The sequence below is a fragment of the Coregonus clupeaformis genome, chromosome 27 (genome assembly GCF_020615455.1).
Source record: "Coregonus clupeaformis isolate EN_2021a chromosome 27, ASM2061545v1, whole genome shotgun sequence".
Taxonomy (NCBI): domain Eukaryota; kingdom Metazoa; phylum Chordata; class Actinopteri; order Salmoniformes; family Salmonidae; genus Coregonus; species Coregonus clupeaformis.
In genome coordinates, this window is record NC_059218.1 from 49,937,669 (window position 1) to 49,959,467 (window position 21,799).

Consider the following 21,799-nt stretch of genomic DNA (forward strand, 5'->3'; position numbering starts at 1 on the left):
GGTTGGGAACACTGGTAAACATTGGGTTCCCTGGGTTGGGAACACTGGTAAACATTGGGTTCCCTGGGTTGGGAACACTGGTAAACATTGGGTTCCCTGGGTTGGGAACACTGGTAAACATTGGGTTCCCCGAGTTGGGAACACTGGTAAACATTGGGTTCCCTGGGTTGGGAACACTGGTAAACATTGGGTTCCCTGGGTTGGGAACACTGGTAAACATTGGGTTCCCTGGGTTGGGAACACTGGTAAACATTGGGTTCCCCGAGTTGGGAACACTGGTAAACATTGGGTTCCCTGGGCTGGGAACACTGGTAAACATTGGGTTCCCTGGGTTGGGAACAGTTGTAAACATTGGGTTCCCTGGGTTGGGAACACTGGTAAACATTGGGTTCCCTGGGTTGGGAACACTGGTAAACATTGGGTTCCCTGGGTTGGGAACACTGGTAAACATTGGGTTCCCTGGGTTGGGAACACTGGTAAACATTGGGTTCCCTGGGTTGGGAACACTGGTAAACATTGGGTTCCCTGAGTTGGGAACACTGGTAAACATTGGGTTCCCCGAGTTGGGAACACTGGTAAACATTGGGTTCCCTGGGTTGGGAACACTGGTAAACATTGGGTTCCCTGGGTTGGGAACACTGGTAAACATTGGGTTCCCTGAGTTGGGAACACTGGTAAACATTGAGCTCCCTGAGTTGGGAACACTGGTAAACATTGGGTTCCCTGAGTTGGGAACACTTGTAAACATTGGGTTCCCTGAGTTGGGAACACTGGTAAAAATTGGGTTCCCCGAGTTGGGAACACTGGTAAACATTGGGTTCCCCGAGTTGGGAACACTGGTAAACATTGGGTTCCCCGAGTTGGGAACACTGGTAAACATTGGGTTCCCTGAGTTGGGAACACTGGTAAACATTGGGTTCCCCGAGTTGGGAACACTGGTAAACATTGGGTTCCCTGAGTTGGGAACACTGGTAAACATTGGGTTCCCTGAGTTGGGAACACTGGTAAACATTGGGCTCCCTGAGTTGGGAACACTAGTAAACATTGCTTTCCAGTCTGCACTTTGCCACAGTTGCCCAGCAACCACATCCAGGTCTAAGCTGGAACCACTGTAGTCTGTATGTTTCTCTCACACAGTTTCTCTCTAACACATGGTTGAGGTGTGTGTGTGAGAGAGAGAAAGAAGAAGTAAAACAGACGTGACAGGGTGAACTCACATCCCACCCTCAGTCACAGAAAGAAAGAACGGAGAGGGGGAAGAGAGGAAAGAATGACGTCACCTTAAATTTAAATGCATGGATTGAATTCCCATCAGAAAGAAAAAAACTAAGACAGAGGGAGGGGGAGAGAGAGAGAGAGAGAGAGAGAGAGAGAGAGAGAGAGAGAGAGAGAGAGAGAGAGAGAGAGAGAGAGAGAGAGAGAGAGAGAGAGAGAGAGAGAGAGAGAGAGAGAGAGAGAGAGAGAGAGAGAGAGAGAGAGAGAGAGAGAAAAGCAAACAAAGGATCTCTGAACTGAAGGAGTAGATGTGACAAGACCGAAGGCACGTTATGCCTGCCTTTCATTTTACCCCTCCCTCCTCCCATTTGTCCCTAGCCCCCTCTGCTAGTCCCTAACCTAGCCCCTACCTCCTTCCAAAGCCTACTACCTAGCCCCCTTTGCTAGACCCAAACCCTAGCCCCTACCTCCTTCCAAAGCCTACTACCTAGCCCCCTTTGCTAGTCCCAAACCCTAGCCCCTACCTCCTTCCAAAGCCTACTACCTAGCCCCCTTTGCTAGTCCCAAACCCTAGCCCCTACCTCTTTCCAAAGCCTACTCCCTAGTCCCCTTCACTAGTCCCTCGCAACCCCTACCCCTCTACAGAGTGAAGACAGGTTTACCTCTTACCATAGCTCCTAGCCCCTAGCATAAGACAATAGCCTCCTATCCAGGGTTTTATCTGGATCAAAAAGGGTCTTAGAGGGCCCCATCATGGCGCTGTAGAGACATTTGAGCATTTTTAAGCCAATTTCCTGCAATTCTACACATTTCTCCATGGAGCTGCGTTTTTGTTGTTGTTGCAGTTTTAAAGCTAATTTCCTGCATTTCTATGCATGGATAATACTGTGTTCTTTTTCTCAAACATAATGAATACTGCTAAATTCATTGTTTTTGGAATTCTCAATTCTCCCTGTCTGTCTAGCTTTTATTTAGGTGATTGTTAGTTCTCAAAGATTATATTATTTAAAAAATATATAGGTCCATTATCTTTCCTACATACTTTATATCTGGTTTTAGTCCTTTACGTTTAAAGCATTTTTCCTTCATATTCATTTACACCGTTAGTTAGGCAACCTGAAAAAAATGCTTAGGCGGCCCGCCCAAGGACTACAATGGCAGAAAAATCCCTGCTCTCCCTCTACAGTGAAGACAGGTTTTAACCCTGAGTCGACCCCGTCCACACAGACCACTGCTGGTCCCCATGGAGTAGGGTCGTAGGGCAGCACTCAGCACATACACCAATGGACCACCACACACAAAGTTGGCAATCTTTGTGTGTAAGTATGTGTCAGCATGGAGAATTTGTCTCTGTAACTTCTCACCAGACGTTGCCCCCCCCCGCCCCCTCTCCTCCAGACTTTCTGAAACATCAAACCAAGGTCCCTTATTTCACCACAGTCAGAACAGGCCAGCAGGCTGACGACCGGTGGGTCTGTGTCCTCCCAAAGAAGAGGGGGTCAGAAAGTGTGTTTGTGTTTGGAGGTCGGGGGTGAGTTTTAGGTGAGGGGTAGAGCCGTCTCCTTGGGGTGCTGTCAACACCCCCTTCTGTGTCAACTGTGGGGGGCATATGGGCCTGTATATGGGGGGGTTCTGGTCTTTAATGTCTAAATAAATACATTCTGGAAGGGTCTGGCTCTTTAAACTAAAGAACCCCCACTTTAAACTAAAGCAGTCTCATCTAGAGTAGAGCAGGAAAGTGTTAGAGTGGAGGAGTGAGTGTCAGAGTGGAGGAGTGAGTGTCAGAGTGGAGGAGTGAGTGTTAGAGTGGAGGAGTGAGTGTTAGAGTGAAGGAGTGAGTGTTAGAGTGGAGGAGTGAGTATCAGAGTGGAGGAGTGAGTGTTAGAGTGGAGGAGTGAGTATCAGAGTGGAGGAGTGAGTGTCAGAGTGGAGGAGTGAGTGTCAGAGTGGAGGAGTGGAGGAGTGAGTGTCAGAGTGGAGGAGTGAGTGTTAGAGTGGAGGAGTGAGTGTTAGAGTGGAGGAGTGAGTGTCAGAGTGGAGGAGTGAGTGTTAGAGTGGAGGAGTGAGTGTTAGAGTGGAGGAGTGAGTATCAGAGTGGAGGAGTGAGTGTTAGAGTGGAGGAGTGAGTATCAGAGTGGAGGAGTGAGTGTTAGAGTGGAGGAGTGAGTGTTAGAGTGGAGGAGTGAGTATCAGAGTGGAGGAGTGAGTGTTAGAGTGGAGGAGTGAGTATCAGAGTGGAGGAGTGAGTGTCAGAGTGGAGGAGTGAGTGTCAGAGTGGAGGAGTGGAGGAGTGAGTGTCAGAGTGGAGGAGTGAGTGTTAGAGTGGAGGAGTGAGTGTTAGAGTGGAGGAGTGAGTGTCAGAGTGGAGGAGTGAGTGTTAGAGTGGAGGAGTGAGTGTTAGAGTGGAGGAGTGAGTATCAGAGTGGAGGAGTGAGTGTTAGAGTGGAGGAGTGAGTATCAGAGTGGAGGAGTGAGTGTTAGAGTGGAGGAGTGAGTGTTAGAGTGGAGGAGTGAGTATCAGAGTGGAGGAGTGAGTGTTAGAGTGGAGGAGTGAGTATCAGAGTGGAGGAGTGAGTGTTAGAGTGGAGGAGTGAGTATCAGAGTGGAGGAGTGAGTGTCAGAGTGGAGGAGTGAGTGTCAGAGTGGAGGAGTGGAGGAGTGAGTGTCAGAGTGGAGGAGTGAGTGTTAGAGTGGAGGAGTGAGTGTTAGAGTGGAGGAGTGAGTGTCAGAGTGGAGGAGTGGAGGAGTGAGTGTCAGAGTGGAGGAGTGAGTATCAGAGTGGAGGAGTGAGTGTTAGAGTGGAGGAGTGAGTATCAGAGTGGAGGAGTGAGTGTTAGAGTGGAGGAGTGAGTATCAGAGTGGAGGAGTGAGTGTTAGAGTGGAGGAGTGAGTGTTAGAGTGGAGGAGTGAGTATCAGAGTGGAGGAGTGAGTGTTAGAGTGGAGGAGTGAGTATCAGAGTGGAGGAGTGAGTGTTAGAGTGGAGGAGTGAGTGTTAGAGTGGAGGAGTGAGTGTTAGAGTGGAGGAGTGAGTGTTAGAGTGGAGGAGTGAGTGTTAGAGTGGAGGAGTGAGTGTCAGAGTGGAGGAGTGAGTGTTAGAGTGGAGGAGTGAGTGTCAGAGTGGAGGAGTGAGTGTCAGAGTGAAGGAGTGAGTGTTAGAGTGGAGGAGTGAGTGTTAGAGTGGAGGAGTGAGTGTCAGAGTGGAGGAGTGAGTGTTAGAGTGGAGGAGTGAGTGTCAGAGTGGAGGAGTGGAGGAGTGAGTGTCAGAGTAGAGCACAGATGACTGTGTCCAGGTGTTTGGTCTCATTGCGGTCGTGTCGACAGCTGGGGCTGATCTCCAGGGAGTAGTCAGGACCGTACTCTGTGAAGAACTGGACCCCCCGGGAAATTAACAACAAACAAACAAAAACAGGTCCAAGATCATATCTAAACCAAATAAACCAACCACAGAGAGAGGAGAGTAAACATGTAAGAACTGAGGGAATAAACAACATCACAAACAGACAGGGAAACAGTAGTGTTAGCCACAGTGAAGAACTGGACCAGGAAATAAACAACAACAACAACATCACAAACAGACAGGGAAACAGTAGTGTTAGCCACAGGGAAGAACTGGACCAGGAAATAAACAACAACAACAACATCACAAACAGACAGGGAAACAGTAGTGTTAGCCACAGTGAAGAACTGGACCAGGAAATAAACAACAACAACAACATCACAAACAAACAGGGAAACAGTAGTGTTAGCCACAGCAAACACCAGACACCACTTTACACCAAAACACTGGTCTGACACCAGACACCACTTTATACCAAACACCACTTTACACCAAACACTGGTCTGACACCAGACACCACTTTACACCAAACACCACATTAAACCAAACACTGGTCTGACAAAACACCACATTAAACCAAACACTTGTCTGACACCAAACACCACTAAACCACACAACAGAGTAGAGTTAACATGTTAACACCCCGAACACCACTTTACACCAAAGAGAGAGAGAGTTAAGTAGTCCAGGAAAGACTAACTAAACCAAACAAACAGTTTTTCAAGTGAAAGTCGTGATGAAGGAAGACATGAGTTCATTTCAGATTGGAAAAGAGATTCCTTCTTCATGAGAAAAACAAGGCACACGTCAGTAATGTCTTGATAAGACCCTGGCTGACCCCTCTAGGGAACTGTCATGTAAATCCCTAACGAACACACACAGGTGTTAAGGGTAGGTAACAACACATCCGCCACACTGATCCTCAACACGGGGGCCCCTCAGAGGTGCGTGCTCAGTTCCCTCCTGTACTCCCTGTTCACCCATGACTGATTGGCCAGGCACGACTCCAACACCATCATTAAGTTTGCCAACGACAACGATGAGACAGCCTATAGCGAGGAGGTCAGAGACCTGGCCATGTGATGCCAGGATAACAACCTCTCCCTCAACGTGATCAAGACAAAGGAGATGATTGTGGACTACAGGAAAAAGAAGAGGACCGAGCACGCCCCCATTCTCATCGACGGGGCTGTAGTGGAGCAGGTTGAGAGCTTCAAGTTCCTTGGTGTCCACATCACCAACAAACTATCATGGTCCAAACACACCAAGACATTCGTGAAGAGGGCACGACAAAGCCTATTCCCCCACACGAGACTGAAAAGATTTGGCATGGATCCTCAGATCCTCAAAAAGTTCTACAGCTGCACCATCGAGAGCATCCTGACTGGTTGCATCACTGCCTGGTATGGCAACTGCTCAGCCTCCGACCGCAAGGCACTTCAGAGGGTAGTGCGTACGACCCAGTACATCACTGGGGCCAAGCTTCCTGCCATCCAGGACCTCTATACCAGCCGGTGTCAGAGGAAGGCCCTAAAAATGGTCAAAGACTCCAGCCACCCTAGTCATAGACTGTTCTCTCTGCTACCGCACAGCAAGCGGTACCGGAGCACCAAGTCTAGGTCCAAAAGGCTTCTTAACAGCTTCTACCCCAAAGCCATAAGACTGCTGAACAATTAATCATGGCTACCCAGACTATTTGCACTGCCCCCCCCTCACCCCCTCTTTTACGCTGCTGCTACTCTCTGTGTATTATCTATGCATAGTTGTCACACCCTGGCTCTGGGGACTCTATATGTTGAGCCAGGGTGTGTAGTTTCTATGTGTTTTGTTCTATGTTCAAGTTCTAGTTGTTGTATTTCTATGTTGGCCAGTGTGGTTCTCAATCAGAGGCAACGAGTGTCAGCTGTGGCTGGTTGTCTCTGATTGGGAACCATATTTAAACTGTCTGTTTTCCCATAGTGTTTGTGGGATCTTGTTCCGTTTTGGTTTGTTGCTGTGTCGGTTGTGTTATACCGAGGACGTCACGTTTTCGTTTTGTTGTTTTGTTCGTGCATTCATTAAATAAATAAATATGTTTGCAACTAACGCTGCGCATTGGTCTACTCCGTATAACGATCGTGACAATAGTCACTTTAACTCTACCCACATGTACATATTACCTCGACTAACCGGTGCCCCAGCACATTGACTGTACCGGTACCCCTGTATATAGCCTCCCTACTGTTATTTTATTTTACTGCTGGTCTTTAATTATTTGTTTATTTTATTTTTTACTTATCAAATTTTTTACTTAACACTTATTTTACTTAAAACTGCATTGTTGGTTAAGGGCTTGTAAGTAAGCATTTCACTGTAAGGTCTACACCTGTTGTATTCGGCACAATTTGATTTGATTTGACACAGAGAGAGCTGTGCTCATTTGAAAAACACAGCCTGTTTTGTCTTTGTGAAATAGCTCTTTTGAGGTTTACTAGTGGTTCAGGCAGAGTGTGTGGTTTACTAGTGGTTCAGGCAGAGTGTGAGGTTTACTAGTGGTTCAGGCAGAGTGTGAGGTTTACTAGTGGTTCAGGCAGAGTGTGTGGTTTACTAGTGGTTCAGGCAGAGTGTGTGGTTTACTAGTGGTTCAGGCAGAGTGTGTGGTTTACTAGTGGTTCAGGCAGAGTGTGAGGTTTACTAGTGGTTCAGGCAGAGTGTGTGGTTTACTAGTGGTTCAGGCAGAGTGTGTGGTTTACTAGTGGTTCAGGCAGAGTGTGTGATTTACTAGTGGTTCAGGCAGAGTGTGTGTGTGTGTGTGCTGCTGACTGGATGTTTGGGTTGGAATGGAACTACAGTACTGAGATTAGAGAAGATGGCGGGGGAGAGAGGAGGTGAGACGAGGGTGAAGGGGATTGGGGAGAGAAGAGGGAAGACAAGGGTGAAGGGTATTGGGGAGAGATGAGGTGATACGAGGGTGAAGGGGATTGGGGAGAGATGAGGTGAGACGAGGGTGAAGGGGATTGGGGAGAGATGAGGTGAGACGAGGGTGAAGGGGATTGTGGAGAGGGAGAGATGAGGTGAGATGAGGGTGAGATGAGGGTGAAGGGGGAGAGAGGAGGGAAGATGAGGGTGAAGGGGGTGGGGAGAGGGAGAGATGAGGTGAAACGAGGGTGAAGGGGATTGGGGAGAGATGAGGTGAGAAGAGGGTGAAGGGGATGGTGGAGAGGGAGAGATGAGATGAGATGAGGGTGAGATGAGGGTGAAGGGGGAGAGAGGAGGGAAGATGAGGGTGAAGGGGATTGGGGAGAGGGAGAGATGAGGAGAAACGAGGGTGAAGGGGATTGTGGAGAGGGAGAGATGAGATGAGATGAGGGTGAGACGAGGGTGAAGGGGGAGAGAGGAGGGAAGATGAGGGTGAAGGGGATTGGGGAGAGGGAGAGATGAGGTGAGACGAGGGTGAAGGGGATTGGGGAGAGATGAGGTGAGACGAGGGTGAAGGGGATTGGGGAGAGGGGGAGATGAGGTGAGACGAGGGTGAATGGACTGGGAGACAGGACAGAAAGATAGAGGGAAGAGAGTCAGAGAAATTGACAGAAATACCCAAATGTTACATCATAATCCAGATAATATACCATACTGCAACTAAATCTCTCTCTCTGTCTCTGTCTGTCTGTGTGTGTGTTTTGAGAGACTAGCCCGAGCCAGAATAGAAAAGGAATCCGACCCTTGTTCATTGTTCTCCTCTACATCTCAGAAATGACTCCAGCTCCAGATATGAAGAGTCAATGTTTTGAGTTGTGGAAAAAGCGCTGGCAAAACAAATGTAGAGTTCCTAATCAATTTCAACCCAGAGTGCACATAGGCGTCTCTCTCTCTCCCCTAATATTTATCTCCCTCCCTCTCTCCCTCTCTCCCTCTCTCTCTCCCTCCCTCCCTCCCTCCCTCTCTCTCTCCCTCCCTCCCTCCCGTGGCCCGGCCCTCTACAGAAGGTACTACAACAACACAATACAGTCAGTAATCAGGTCAAGGCCCACTGATCCTCTCATTGTCCTCCGCTGCTCGTCCTAAATGGCACCCTATTCCCTATATAGTGCACTACCTTCGACCAGGGCCCATACGGCTCTGGTCAACATTTGCGCACTATATAGGGAATAGGGTGCCATTTAGGACTCATTAGAACTGACTGACTGCTCATCTCCACAGGGCCGCTCTGACATTGACCCCACCTTACACACACAAACACAAACACACACACACACACTTACACACACACACACACACACACTTCCCCATCACAGTTCAGTTTTCCGGTGATTGAGCCCAGTATTTCCTGACGGGCAGACGGAGAGAGACACACCCCAGAGAGGAAGTACCAAGCAGGAAACAGGAAGTACAGGGGCGGGACAAGAAGTGACTCAACTGCCAATCTGGGAGGGGACTGAGGGCACCGGAGAGAAGTGTAGAGGGCCACGGTACTGTGTGTGTTTGTGCACTAGGTATGGATGTGTATGTGTGTGCTGATAGTCCTGTAAAATCTCTCTCCTCAAAGCTAAGTCTATTCTACCTACCCTCTGTTTGAATGCACATACTAGCATACCCCTTACAAATGCATGCCCGATTCATCGCTTCATACTCAATGGTATGTTGGTGTGGATATTGGAACACAGAGGATTTACTAGAGAGAGAGAAAACACTGGAACATTTTCATTTTCTACAGAACTCTTTTGGGTTTAATGAGGAAGGGAGGGAGGGACGGGAAGAGGGAGGGAGGGACGGGAAGAGGGAGAGAGGGACGGGAGGAGGGAGAGAGGGACGGGAGGAGGGAGAGTGGGACGGGAGGAGAGAGGGACGGGAGGAGGGAGAGAGGGACGGGAGGAGGGAGAGTGGGACGGGAGGAGAGAGAGAGGGACAGGAGGAGGGAGAGAGGGACGGGAGGAGGGAGGGAGGGAGGGAGGGACGGGGAGGAGGGAGGGAGGGAGGGAGGAGGGTCGAGTGGGACGGGGAGGAGGGAGAGAGGGAGGGACGGGAGGAGGGAGAGTGGGAGGGACGGGAGGAGGAGGGAGGGAAGGACGGGAGGAGGGAGGGAGGGAGGGAGGGACGGGAGGGATGGGAGGAGGGAGAGTGGGGCGGGGAGGAGGGAGGGACGGGAGGAGGGAGAGTGGGAGGGACGACGGGAGGAGGGAGGGAGGGACGGGAGGAGGGAGGGAGGGAAGGACGGGAGGAGGGAGGAGGGAGGGACGGGAGGAGGGAGGGAGGGACGGGAAGAGGGAGAGAGGGACGGGAGGAGGGAGAGAGGGACGGGAGGAGGGAGAGAGGGACGGGAGGAGGGAGAGTGGGACGGGAGGAGAGAGAGAGGGACAGGAGGAGGGAGAGAGGGACGGGAGGAGGGAGGGACGGGAGGAGGGGAGGGAGGGAGGAGGGTCGAGTGGGACGGGAGGAGGGAGAGTGGGAGGGACGGGAGGAGGGAGGGAGGGAAGGACGGGAGGAGGGAGGGAGGGACGGGAGGGATGGGAGGAGGGAGGGAGGGAGGGAGGGACGGGAGGAGGGAGGGAGGGAGGGACGGGAAGAGGGGAGGGAGGGGAGGGAGGATGGGAGGGAGGGAGGAGGGACGGGGAGGAGGGAGGCGCGGGAGGAGGGAGGAGGGAGGGAGGGACGGGAGGAGGGAGGGAGGGACGGGAGGAGGGAGGGAGGGAGGGAGGGAGGGAGGGAGGGAGGGACGGGAGGAGGGAGAGTGGGACGGGAGGAGGGAGGGAGGGAGGGACGGGAGGAGGGAGAGTGGGAGGGAAGGGAGGAGGGAGGGAGGGATGGGAGGGAGGGAAGGACGGGAGGGAGGGAGGGACGGGAGGAGGGAGGGATGGGAGGAGGAGAGGGAGGGGGAGGAGGGAGGGAGGGAGGGACGGGAGGAGGGAGAGTGGGAGGGACGGGAGGAGGGAGGGAGGGACGGGAGGAGGGAGGGAGGGAGGGAAGGACGGGAGGAGGGAGGGAGGGAGGGAGGGCGGGGAGGGAGGGAGAGAGGGACGGGGAGGAGGGAGGGAGAGAGGGACGGGAGGAGGGAGGGAGGGAGGGACGGGAGGAGGGAGAGAGGGAGGGAGGAGGGAGAGAGGGACGGGAGGAGGGAGGGAGGGAGGGACGGGGAGGAGGGAGGGAGGGACGGGAGGAGGGAGGGAGGGAGGGAGGGACGGGAGGAGGGAGGGAGGGACGGGAGGAGGGAGGGAGGGACGGGGAGGAGGGAGGGAGGGACGGGATGAGGGAGGAGGGAGGGAGGGAGGGACGGGAGGAGGGAGGGAGGGACGGGAGGAGGGAGGGAGGGAGGGACGGGAGGAGGGGAGAGTGGGACGGGAGGAGGGAGGGAGGGAGGGGACGGGAGGAGGGAGAGTGGGAGGGAAGGGAGGAGGGAGGGAGGGATGGGAGGGAGGGAAGGACGGGGAGGGAGGGAGGGACGGGAGGAGGGAGGGATGGGAGGAGGGAGAGTGGGAGGAGGAGGGAGGGAGGGAGGGACGGGAGGAGGGAGAGTGGGACGGGAGGAGGGAGGAGGAGGGAAGGACGGGAGGAGGGAGGGAGGGAGGGAGGGAGGGACGGGAGGGAGGGAGAGAGGGACGGGAGGAGGGAGGGAGAGAGGGACGGGAGGAGGGAGGGAGGGAGGGACGGGAGGAGGGAGGGAGAGAGGGACGGGAGGAGGGAGGGAGGGAGGGACGGGAGGAGGGAGAGGGACGGGAGGAGGAGAGAGGGACGGGGAGGAGGGAGGGAGGGAGGGACGGGAGGAGGGAGGGAGGGACGGAGGAGGGAGGGAGGGAGGGAGGGACGGGAGGAGGGAGGGAGGGACGGGAGGAGGGGAGGAGGGACGGGATGAGGGAGGAGGGAGGGAGGGAGGGACGGGAGGAGGGAGGGAGGGACGGGAGGAGGGAGGGAGGAGGGAGGGACGGGAGGAGGGAGGGAGGGACGGGAGGAGGAGAGTGGGGACGGAGGAGGGAGAGTGGGACGGGAGGAGGGAGGGAGGCAGGGAGGGAGGGAGAGGAGGGAGGGAGGGAGGGAGGGAGGGAGGGAGGGAGGGAGGGAGGGAGGGAGGGAGGGAGGGACGGGAGGAGAGGGGGGGACGGGAGGAGGGAGGGAGGGAGGGAGGGAATGCAACTTATTTCTATGTGAAAAGTGAAATGTCTATTCATTGCAAGTGCAATGCTCTACCAACTGAGCCACATCATCACAAACCACTTGATGTCACAATGTACTCAATTACTTTATTGTGCATTGTTTTTCTACAGGTACAAACCTAGATGACCAGCCTATGTACAATACAGTGGTTTGTAAGGATGGTAAATTAATACTGCACAAAAGTGGGTGTTTTCCATGTTATTTTATCAAGAAAAATATTTAATTTGATGTGGATGTTTTGTGTCTTTGCCCACAACTTTGCACCTTTTGATGTAAATGTTTGAGGACAGGGTTTTGTTCTTTCTGGATTCCATTAGAACAGGGATCATCAACTAGCCGCGGGTCGATTTTTTATTGAGTGGATGGTCGGGGTGCCTGAACGTAATTACAAATAATTTGTAGACTGCAAATTGACCGCAACAAGGCCTAACATATAGAATAATTGACTAAAACATCATTTCAAACCTTGCTTACACTTGTATATGATTACATGTCTCTCTAATATGCGTGGAAATACAGTGAGGGAAAAAAGTATTTGATCCCCTGCTGATTTTGTACATTTGCCCACTGACAAAGACATGATCAGTCTATAATGTTAATGGTAGGTTTATTTGAACAGTGAGAGACAGAATAACAACAAAAAAATCCAGAAAAACGCATGTCAAAAATGTTATAAATTGATTTGCATTTTAATGAGGGAAATAAGTATTTGACCCCCTCTCAATCAGAAAGATTTCTGGCTCCCAGGTGTCTTTTATACAGGTAATGAGCTTAGATTAGGAGCACACTCTTAAAGGGAGTGCTCCTAATCTCCGTTTGTTACCTGTATAAAAGACACCTGTCCACAGAATAAATCAATCAATCAGATTCCAAACTCTCCACCATGGCAAAGACCAAAGAGCTCTCCAAGGATGTCAGGGACAAGATTGTAGACCTACACAAGGCTGGAATGGGCTACAAGACCATCGCCAGGCAGCTTGGTGAGAAGGTGACAACAGTTGGTGCGATTATTTGCGAATGGAAGAAACACAAAATAACTGTCAATCTCCCTCGGCCTGGGGCTCCATGCAAGATCTCACCTCGTGGAGTTGCAATGATCATGAGAACGGTGAGGAATCAGCCCAGAATTACACGGGAGGATCTTGTCAATTATCTCAAGGCAGCTGGGACCATAGTCACCAAGAAAACAATTGGTAACACACTACGCCATGAAGGACTGAAATCCTGCAGCGCCCGCAAGGTCCCCCTGCTCAAGAAAGCACATATACAGGCCCATCTGAAGTTTGCCAATGAACATCTGAATGATTCAGAGGAGAACTGGATGAAAGTGTTGTGGTCAGATGAGACCAAAATCGAGCTCTTTGGCATCAACTCAACTCGCCGTGTTTGGAGGAGGAGGAATGCTGCCTATGACCCCAATAACACCATCCCCACCATCAAACATGGAGGTGGAAACATTATGCTTTGGGGGTGTTTTTCTGCTAAGGGGACAGGACAACTTCACCGCATCAAAGGGACGATGGACGGGGCCATGTACCGTCAAATCTTGGGTGAGAACCTCCTTCCCTCAGCCAGGGCATTGAAAATGGGTCGTGGATGGGTATTCCAGCATGACAATGACCCAAAACACACGGCCAAGGCAACAAAGGAGTGGCTCAAGAAGAAGCACATTAAGGTCCTGGAGTGGCCTAGCCAGTCTCCAGACCTTAATCCCATAGAAAATCTGTGGAGGGAGCTGAAGATTAGAGTTGCCAAACGTCAGCCTCGAAACCTTAATGACTTGGAGAAGATCTGCAAAGAGGAGTGGAACAAAATCCCTCCTAAAATGTGTGCAAACCTGGTGGCCAACTACAAGAAACGTCTGACCTCTGTGATTGCCAACAAGCATTTTGCCACCAAGTACTAAGTCATGTTTTGCAGAGGGGTCAAATACTTATTTCCCTCATTAAAATGCAAATCAATTCATAACATTTTTGACATGCGTTTTTCTGGATATTCTGTCTCTCACTGTTCAAATAAACCTACCATTAAAATTATAGACTGATCATGTCTTTGTCAGTGGGCAAACGTACAAAATCAGCAGGGGATCAAATACTTTTTTCCCTCACTGTACTTGGGACAGATTTTCCTAATTAAAATCACTTGGAGCGGATTTCCTGGTGTTAAAAAAAATAAAAGTCCAACAATGACAATTTACGCCAGTTGGGGGAACCCTGCATTAGAATGACATTCTCAGAGAAAGGGACAGGGCAACAACTCTTACAATTCCAACTATTGAGTCTTGCAAAATACTGTTCTTAATTATAAAACTACCTTTTTTTACCAAAGCAGAGATGCTGGAAAAAGTGTTTCGCCTGCGCTACATACGTCTACGTCGGTCCACTAATACTAGTAAAGGCCCAGTGCACTACTTTTGTGGAAAAAGATTATTCAAATTTTTTTATATATTTTTTTCCTTCCTATTTTTTCAGGGGCTGCTGCACCACCCCTACTTCCTGCTTCACACCAAGCCCCTCCCCTTTCTACTCACAACAACAAAGATGAGAGATCACTTCTTCCTTTCTGACACGTGGTTTCAACTCGCTAATTTGCATTTGAGGTTTGGTCCAACAAAACAGGTCATATGGACACAACGAAACACATCGACACATTATTTTACTGTAATAGAGAAGTTAACCTTTCTAGCGATGCCCTTTTAATGTATCAACTTCTCAAATCCCTCAGCCTTACCGAACGGAAGTAGACACACATACTTCATCTAGCTAGCTTTTAGTTAGCGGAAAAGCGAAGGAGAAAAACATGGCAAGGCATCCGGCTAAACAAAACGCATCAGACGTTATACTAGCTGTCTAGTCTGTGTTTTATAAATGTGCAATAAGCATAAAACAATCATACAAGGAATTGGCAACTCGTTCTCATTCTGAGAGATAAGGTAGGCCACTTGATTTCAACATGAACAATGTGGACAGACTAGCATGCTGTTCAAACAGTTGGAGACGGACAGAAGGGTGTGTTCATAACAATTCAACTGTTCTGCCTTGTTAGCTAGCAAAAAGTTGGCTAAACTTGAAATAGAAAGATTAGCCACTCACTAGCACATGGGCTTGTTCTTGAGAGATTGTTGATGAGACCAGTGTTAATTTTCTATAATGCCTGCTACAAGAAGTTAGTGATTATTAGTGAATGTGCATCATGCATGGTTCTGGTTAAATTTGTAACAAAATGGGCATTTTTATAGGCAGACTTGAAAGCCAGATCAGGGATTATTGCAAAAAAGCAGGTTAAACTATTTTAATTAAATAATGAATGGGTCTTATGGTTGTGGAGGGCATGTATTTAGCCTAGGTATAATTTCACAAGCCCTGAATTCATTATTATTGCTGAGAAAACATTTGAAAAATCGAGCCATATCGCCCAGCCCTAATCAAAGGTAGTGCACTACGTAAGGAATAGGGTGCCATTTGGGAGAATCCCACAAACCTTCAAAACCTTCTGACTCAGCTAATCAAGACTAGGTGACCTTTGACCCCTGGTGGGATCAGGAAATGGTTAACAGACAATACAGGTCAAGTAGCTGGTGCTGCCTTGCCAAGTCCTATAGCGCTAAGACAACTCTGGCCTATTTCTTTATCCTTATGATCTTCCATGGTTCCTTTTACAGGTTGACCTCTGTAACATATGATACCTGAGGCACCTGTGGCTTCAGTCAGTCTGCATCTAGGGTATTCTATGTACAGTCTTCAACAACCACCCTTCCTTGTCTCCACACACCAAACCAAGACATTCTCTACACTGTACATCTACTCTGTCAGATCTGAACTGTCGGGGTGACTGTTAGGGTCAAGGGGCAGCTCTTTTTACAATGTCAGTAGTCCTCCGTCTGTGTGTGTGATGGTCTGAAAGGAGGCCCTTGTGTGCCCGGTCGATAGCCCCTAGCCCTGTGTCTGGCTCTAGCTCCATTGTTCCAGGGTGGTTAGGGGGCTGTCCTGGCTGACGGGGCCCAGAGAGGCTGCAGCCAGCTGGGGAAGGAGAGAGGGAGCTTTGGCTTCTCTCTGGGTCTCAGGTACAACAAAGTACTTTGTGTTTTCCCTTCTCCTTGGTCCTCACGTTGCTCAGTCATCGTGGGTAAATACTCCTCTCTTGTGCACACACTATTACAGATACGAACACACACACACACACACACACATAGATATGAACACACACACACATAAATACAAACACACACACACATAAATACAAACACACACTGATACAAACACACACTGATACAAACACACACTGATACAAACACACACTGATACAAACACACACTGATACAAACACACACTGATAAGAACACACAGATGCTACAAGTCTCTCTCACTGACTATCTTCCTCTCTACTACTCTCCCTCTCATCTTCCTCTCTCCTACTCTCCCTCTCTCCCTCCTTGTCTTCCTCTCTCCTACTCTCCCTCTCTCTCCCTCCTTGTCTTCCTCTCTCCTACTCTCCCTTTCTCCCTCCTTGTCTTCCTCTCACTCTCTCCATCCCTGTCCTTGTTTAAGTGTGTGTGTAATGGTGTGTGTGCGTGTGTGTTGTAGCAGCTGGTTTGTGTTGTTTGAGGTGGGGCCTTCTTAATGACGTTAAAGGTCGTATGAGGTCACAGCCTGACCTGTCAGAGAGGAAACAAGAGGAGCCCTTATCACGGCCAACACACTACAGAAAGACCCTCTGTCTCAGACGAGATAGATACCTACCCCTCACTGTACATGGAAAATCTCTCTCCGTCTCTCTCCCTCCATCTCACTCACTCTCTCCCTCTCTAATTATATGGGAATTCACCAAAAAGAAACTGCCCCTCCCCCCTCAGAATAAAATACACAAGGTTCTTGTAAGAAGACAAAAAAAGATAAGGAGAGAGAGAGGGAGAGAAACAGAGGCCCTCTGTCAGGTCTAAAGGGGACAGAGTGGTATTGTTCCCCTTCTCTCCTCTCCTCCCTTCATCCCTCCTGATTCACCTGGAAACAAACCCTTTTATTGAGGGCCGGCGGCCATCTTTGATTAGAGGGAATGACTCAGCGAAGACGGACCGCAAAGTGTGTGTGTGGGCACACTATGTATGGTGTGTGTGTGTGTTAGGGGCTGTGCTATGTAGTCTTACCTCATGGTCAGGTATTTCAGAGGCCAGTGTTTGTCCCAGGATGGACGCAGTCAGGTAGGTCCAAGGTCAGGTAATTCAGAGGCCAGTGTTTGTCCCAGGATGGACGCAGTCAGGTAGGTCCAAGGTCAGGTATTTCAGAGGCCAGTGTTTGTCCCAGGATGGACGCAGTCAGGTAGGTCCAACAACGAGCAGTTTTGGCAAGGTTATACCCTCCTAGAGCGAGAGAGAGAGGGGGGGCAAAGAGGGGGGAGAGAGAGCGAGAGAGGGAGGCAGAAGGGGAGAGAGAGAGAGAGAGAGAGAGAGAGAGAGAGAGAGAGAGAGAGAGAGAGAGAGAGAGAGGAAAAATAGAAGGATTGTAGTGAGTAAAACGGCTTCATTTTACTGAACAGTTATCATCTGGTACAGCAGTCTGGAGCTGGACTGTCCTGGACCGACCTCCTCCCAGTAGCAGTCTGAAGCTGGACTGTCCTGGACCGACCTCCTCCCAGTAGCAGCCTGGATCTGGACTGTCCTGGACCGACCTCCTCCCAGTAGCAGTCTGAAGCTGGACTGTCCTGGACCGACCTCCTCCCAGTAGCAGTCTGAAGCTGGACTGTCCTGGACCGACCTCCTCCCAGTAGCAGTCTGAAGCTGGACTGTCCTGGACCGACCTCCTCCCAGTAGCAGTCTGAAGCTGGACTGTCCTGGACCGACCTCCTCCCAGTAGCAGTCTGAAGCTGGACTGTCCTGGACCGACCTCCTCCCAGTAGCAGTCTGAAGCTGGACTGTCCTGGACCGACCTCCTCCCAGTAGCAGTCTGAAGCTGGACTGTCCTGGACCGACCTCCTCCCTGTAGCAGTCTGAAGCTGGACTGTCCTGGACCGACCTCCTCCCAGTAGCAGTGTGGATCTGGACTGTCCTGGACCGACCTCCTCCCAGTAGCAGTGTGGATCTGGACTGTCCTGGACCGACCTCCTCCCAGTAGCAGTGTGGATCTGGACTGTCCTGGACCGACCTCCTCCCAGTAGCAGTGTGGATCTGGACTGTCCTGGACCGACCTCCTCCCAGTAGCAGTGTGGATCTGGACTGTCCTGGACCGACCTCCTCCCAGTAGCAGCCTGGATCTGGACTGTCCTGGACCGACCTCCTCCCAGTAGCAGTCTGAAGCTGGACTGTCCTGGACCGACCTCCTCCCAGTAGCAGTGTGGATCTGGACTGTCCTGGACCGACCTCCTCCCAGTAGCAGCCTGGATCTGGACTGTCCTGGACCGACCTCCTCCCAGTAGCAGCCTGGATCTGGACTGTCCTGGACCGACCTCCTCCCAGTAGCAGTCTGAAGCTGGACTGTCCTGGACCGACCTCCTCCCAGTAGCAGTCTGAAGCTGGACTGTCCTGGACCGACCTCCTCCCAGTAGCAGTGTGGATCTGGACTGTCCTGGACCGACCTCCTCCCAGTAGCAGTGTGGATCTGGACTGTCCTGGACCGACCTCCTCCCAGTAGCAGTGTGGATCTGGACTGTCCTGGACCGACCTCCTCCCAGTAGCAGTGTGGATCTGGACTGTCCTGGACCGACCTCCTCCCAGTAGCAGTGTGGATCTGGACTGTCCTGGACCGACCTCCTCCCAGTAGCAGCCTGGATCTGGACTGTCCTGGACCGACCTCCTCCCAGTAGCAGTCTGAAGCTGGACTGTCCTGGACCGACCTCCTCCCAGTAGCAGCCTGGATCTGGACTGTCCTGGACCGACCTCCTCCCAGTAGCAGTCTGAAGCTGGACTGTCCTGGACCGACCTCCTCCCAGTAGCAGTCTGAAGCTGGACTGTCCTGGACCGACCTCCTCCCAGTAGCAGTGTGGATCTGGACTGTCCTGGACCGACCTCCTCCCAGTAGCAGTGTGGATCTGGACTGTCCTGGACCGACCTCCTCCCAGTAGCAGTGTGGATCTGGACTGTCCTGGACCGACCTCCTCCCAGTAGCAGCCTGGATCTGGACTGTCCTGGACCGACCTCCTCCCAGTAGCAGCCTGGATCTGGACTGTCCTGGACCGACCTCCTCCCAGTAGCAGTCTGAAGCTGGACTGTCCTGGACCCGACCTCCTCCCAGTAGCAGTCTGAAGCTGGACTGTCCTGGACCGACCTCCTCCCAGTAGCAGTGTGGATCTGGACTGTCCTGGACCGACCTCCTCCCAGTAGCAGTGTGGATCTGGACTGTCCTGGACCGACCTCCTCCCAGTAGCAGTGTGGATCTGGGCTGTCCTGGACCGACCTCCTCCCAGTAGTAGTGTGGATCTGGACTGTCCTGGACCGACCTCCTCCCAGTAGCAGTGTGGATCTGGGCTGTCCTGGACCGACCTCCTCCCAGTAGTAGTGTGGATCTGGACTGTCCTGGACCGACCTCCTCCCAGTAGCAGTGTGGATCTGGACTGTCCTGGACCCGACCTCCTCCCAGTAGCAGTGTGGATCTGGACTGTCCTGGACCGACCTCCTCCCAGTAGCAGTGTGGATCTGGACTGTCCTGGACCGACCTCCTCCCAGTAGCAGCCTGGATCTGGACTGTCCTGGACCGACCTCCTCCCAATAGCAGTCTGAAGCTGGACTGTCCTGGACCGACCTCCTCCCAGTAGCAGCCTGAAGCTGGACTGTCCTGGACCGACCTCCTCCCAGTAGCAGCCTGGATCTGGACTGTCCTGGACCGACCTCCTCCCAGTAGCAGTCTGAAGCTGGACTGTCCTGGACCGACCTCCTCCCAGTAGCAGTCTGAAGCTGGACTGTCCTGGACCGACCTCCTCCCAGTAGCAGTCTGAAGCTGGACTGTCCTGGACCGACCTCCTCCCAGTAGCAGTCTGAAGCTGGACTGTCCTGGACCGACCTCCTCCCAGTAGCAGTCTGAAGCTGGACTGTCCTGGACCCGACCTCCTCCCAGTAGCAGTCTGAAGCTGGACTGTCCTGGACCGACCTCCTCCCAGTAGCAGTCTGAAGCTGGACTGTCCTGGACCGACCTCCTCCCTGTAGCAGTCTGAAGCTGGACTGTCCTGGACCGACCTCCTCCCAGTAGCAGTGTGGATCTGGACTGTCCTGGACCGACCTCCTCCCAGTAGCAGTGTGGATCTGGACTGTCCTGGACCGACCTCCTCCCAGTAGCAGTGTGGATCTGGACTGTCCTGGACCGACCTCCTCCCAGTAGCAGTGTGGATCTGGACTGTCCTGGACCGACCTCCTCCCAGTAGCAGTGTGGATCTGGACTGTCCTGGACCGACCTCCTCCCAGTAGCAGCCTGGATCTGGACTGTCCTGGACCGACCTCCTCCCAGTAGCAGTCTGAAGCTGGACTGTCCTGGACCGACCTCCTCCCAGTAGCAGTGTGGATCTGGACTGTCCTGGACCGACCTCCTCCCAGTAGCAGCCTGGATCTGGACTGTCCTGGACCGACCTCCTCTCAGTAGCAGCCTGGATCTGGACTGTCCTGGACCGACCTCCTCCCAGTAGCAGTCTGAAGCTGGACTGTCCTGGACCGACCTCCTCCCAGTAGCAGTCTGAAGCTGGACTGTCCTGGACCGACCTCCTCCCAGTAGCAGTGTGGATCTGGACTGTCCTGGACCGACCTCCTCCCAGTAGCAGTGTGGATCTGGACTGTCCTGGACCGACCTCCTCCCAGTAGCAGTGTGGATCTGGACTGTCCTGGACCCGACCTCCTCCCAGTAGCAGTGTGGATCTGGACTGTCCTGGACCGACCTCCTCCCAGTAGCAGTGTGGATCTGGACTGTCCTGGACCGACCTCCTCCCAGTAGCAGCCTGGATCTGGACTGTCCTGGACCGACCTCCTCCCAGTAGCAGTCTGAAGCTGGACTGTCCTGGACCGACCTCCTCCCAGTAGCAGCCTGGATCTGGACTGTCCTGGACCGACCTCCTCCCAGTAGCAGTCTGAAGCTGGACTGTCCTGGACCGACCTCCTCCCAGTAGCAGTCTGAAGCTGGACTGTCCTGGACCGACCTCCTCCCAGTAGCAGTGTGGATCTGGACTGTCCTGGACCGACCTCCTCCCAGTAGCAGTGTGGATCTGGACTGTCCTGGACCCGACCTCCTCCCAGTAGCAGTGTGGATCTGGACTGTCCTGGACCGACCTCCTCCCAGTAGCAGCCTGGATCTGGACTGTCCTGGACCGACCTCCTCCCAGTAGCAGCCTGGATCTGGACTGTCCTGGACCGACCTCCTCCCAGTAGCAGTCTGAAGCTGGACTGTCCTGGACCGACCTCCTCCCAGTAGCAGTCTGAAGCTGGACTGTCCTGGACCGACCTCCTCCCAGTAGCAGTGTGGATCTGGACTGTCCTGGACCGACCTCCTCCCAGTAGCAGTGTGGATCTGGACTGTCCTGGACCGACCTCCTCCCAGTAGCAGTGTGGATCTGGGCTGTCCTGGACCGACCTCCTCCCAGTAGTAGTGTGGATCTGGACTGTCCTGGACCGACCTCCTCCCAGTAGCAGTGTGGATCTGGGCTGTCCTGGACCGACCTCCTCCCAGTAGTAGTGTGGATCTGGACTGTCCTGGACCGACCTCCTCCCAGTAGCAGTGTGGATCTGGACTGTCCTGGACCGACCTCCTCCCAGTAGCAGTGTGGATCTGGACTGTCCTGGACCGACCTCCTCCCAGTAGCAGTGTGGATCTGGACTGTCCTGGACCGACCTCCTCCCAGTAGCAGCCTGGATCTGGACTGTCCTGGACCGACCTCCTCCCAATAGCAGTCTGAAGCTGGACTGTCCTGGACCGACCTCCTCCCAGTAGCAGCCTGGATCTGGACTGTCCTGGACCGACCTCCTCCCAGTAGCAGTCTGAAGCTGGACTGTCCTGGACCGACCTCCTCCCAGTAGCAGTCTGAAGCTGGACTGTCCTGGACCGACCTCCTCCCAGTAGCAGTCTGAAGCTGGACTGTCCTGGACCGACCTCCTCCCAGTAGCAGCCTGGATCTGGACTGTCCTGGACCGACCTCCTCCCAGTAGCAGTCTGAAG

The 21,799-nt window shown here is 52.5% G+C and overlaps 1 pseudogene; it reads right to left on the bottom strand.

The window, feature by feature from the left end:
- Nucleotides 1-4,476: 4,476 nt before the first annotated feature.
- Nucleotides 4,477-21,799, bottom strand: part of LOC121554226 — a 50,945-nt pseudogene continuing 33,622 nt past the window's right edge.